This window comes from Anopheles arabiensis (genome assembly GCF_016920715.1).
Source record: "Anopheles arabiensis isolate DONGOLA chromosome X unlocalized genomic scaffold, AaraD3 X_pericentromeric_contig0027, whole genome shotgun sequence".
Taxonomy (NCBI): Eukaryota; Metazoa; Arthropoda; class Insecta; order Diptera; family Culicidae; genus Anopheles; species Anopheles arabiensis.
Genome location: NW_024412105.1, coordinates 235,001 through 237,500, shown reverse-complemented (window position 1 = coordinate 237,500; position 2,500 = coordinate 235,001). Strand labels below are relative to the sequence as shown.

Here is a 2,500-nt window from a genome sequence, read left to right as displayed (position 1 = left end):
AGTGTTGGAAGGTAGGCCATACGAGCTACCATTGTAGGGAACCAGACAGAAGTAATCTGTGCTGGAAATGCGGTTTGAGTGGACACAAGAAGCAAGCTTGTACCAACTCTGTCAAGTGTTTGGATTGCGGTACGAGGTCACAGAACCCTCACGCAACGGGCAGTTATATGTGTCCCCGAAGGCGAACGATTAGATAATAATGGTTAGGTTGCTACAACATAACCAGAATCATAGTTATGCTGCATTTCAGTTAATGTGGCAAACGATTAGGGAAGAATCTGCGGATATAGTGTTGATTGCAGATCCGTATCTGGCAACAACCAACGTCAAAGTGTTACGCAATGACGATAACACAGCAGCGGTAGTGGTTAACGCGGACTTACCAGTTAAGGTAGTCAGTAAGGCTTTGAAGGGTTTAATGATAGTTGACATAGGTGATATGCGAGTGGTTAGCGTTTACGCGCCACCTAGATTTAGTATGGAAGAGTTCCAGAACATGTTGGATAACACGGTAATGGCCGTAACCGGTATCCACAAATTCGTTATCGGGGGACTTCAACGCTTGGTCAGTAAGTTGGAACAACCAACTTGGCGAGCGTGGAGAAACCCAGAAACGAAGAGGTGAGTTGGTTTTATCAACCTTTGCGCAGATTGACGCAATTTTATTGAACGACGGCAGCACCCCAACTTATGTTGGACCAGGGCGCACGTCAGTAGTTGATCTTACTTTTGCGAGCCGAACCGTAGCAAGATCATTTAAGTGGGAGGTGTTATCTAGCTATATGAACTCTGATCATCGTGCAATACGAATAGATCTTGAGACGCAAAGCGTGCGTAATCTGTCCCGACCCATAACGGGATGGAGCATCAAGTATTTTAGCAAAGATATATTTGAAGTTATGATGCAAGCCGCTTTTGAGACCGAGGTCACAACAAGCGAAGACTTAATGCGTATACTTGTCACGGCGTGTAATGCGACGATGACTAAACGTAAGAGGTACACCCTAACAAGAGTGCATTTTGGTGGACGTTAGAGATTGAGGCACTTCGCAAAGAGTGCAAACACCGCGATCGATTAGCGCAAAGAGCTTTTAATACCGATCTCTATTCTACTTTTAGGGACGAGTTCAAGGTGGCACGGAATGCCCTCAAGCGATTGATCAAGCATACCCGACAGAGGAAGTGGAAAGAGTTCCTGGGAACAGCGAACAACGCATCATTTGGTATTGTATATCATACGTTCAAGAAAGTGGCCGAGGGTTCGATTGGACCCCGAACCATGACATTGGACGAGTTTAGGGAAGTGGTGAGCGAGCTTTTTCCTACTCACCCAAACACGGTGTGGCCTGAATATCGTATCGATCAGCCACGAGAGTTTGAAAGGGTAACTAATGATGAGATTCTTGCGGTTGCCAGGAGACTACCCAACAAGAAGGCGCCGGGACCAGATGGTATCCCGAATGAGGCGCTGAAAGTTGGTATGTTGACTGCAACCGATGCATTTTGCAGGGTTTACCAAGGCTGTTTAGAGAACGCGAAGTTCCCCGATGAGTGGAAAAGGCAGAGGTTGGTGTTAATACCGAAGCCGAACAAACCACCAGGGGAACTGGTTCAGTTCGCCCCATTTGTCTACTAGACGGGCAGGTGTTTAGAACGCATCATAGTGCAACGGCTAAATGCACACATCGAGGAGGTCAACGGACTGTCTGACGACCAATTTGGTTTCAGAAGTCGTCGATCAACAGTTGATGCGATTCAACGGGTAGTGGACATTGTTTCGGTAGCTAGAAGTAGAAACAGATACAGTGGACGGTATTGTGCGGTTGTTACATTAGATGTTACTAATGCTTTTAACAGTGCTTCATGGTTGGCGATTGCAAATGCTTTACAGAGAATTAACACTCCTAAATATCTTTATGATATCATTGGTGATTATTTTAGGAATCGTGTGCTGATGTATGATACCACAGATGGACCGGCAGAGATTGCAGTCACATCGGGTGTACCTCAAGGCTCGGTACTTGGCCCAACGTTATGGAACCTCATGTACGACGGAGTCCTACGAGTTGCAATGGTGGAAGGTGCACGGATTATCGGCTATGCAGACGATATAGTACTGTTGGTGGAAGGTAATTGTGTTGATGATATTGAAATTCTCGTTTCCAGTCAGATTCGCATCATCGACCGATGGATGACCGACAACGGATTAAAGATAGCCCCGACCAAGACCGAGTTTATTATGGTCAGTTCCCATCAGAGGATACAGCATGGGGCTATCAGGGTAGGTGATCACGTAGTACATTCGTCGCGCAGCTTAAAGTATTTGGGGATGGTCTTAGATGACCGCCTCGATTACACTTCACACATCAGGTATGCGGTGGAGAGAGCGACGAAGCTATGGACCACCTTGGTAAGGATGATGCCTAATAAGGCAGGTCCGAGTAGTAATGCTAGGCGAGCAATTGCTCTTACTGTTGTGGCGAAGGTCCGGTATGCCTCG

General features: G+C 46.6%; 1 pseudogene; it reads left to right on the top strand.

Moving 5' to 3' along the window:
* Positions 1–2,500, top strand: part of LOC120907958 — a 9,144-nt pseudogene that overhangs the window by 4,188 nt on the left and 2,456 nt on the right.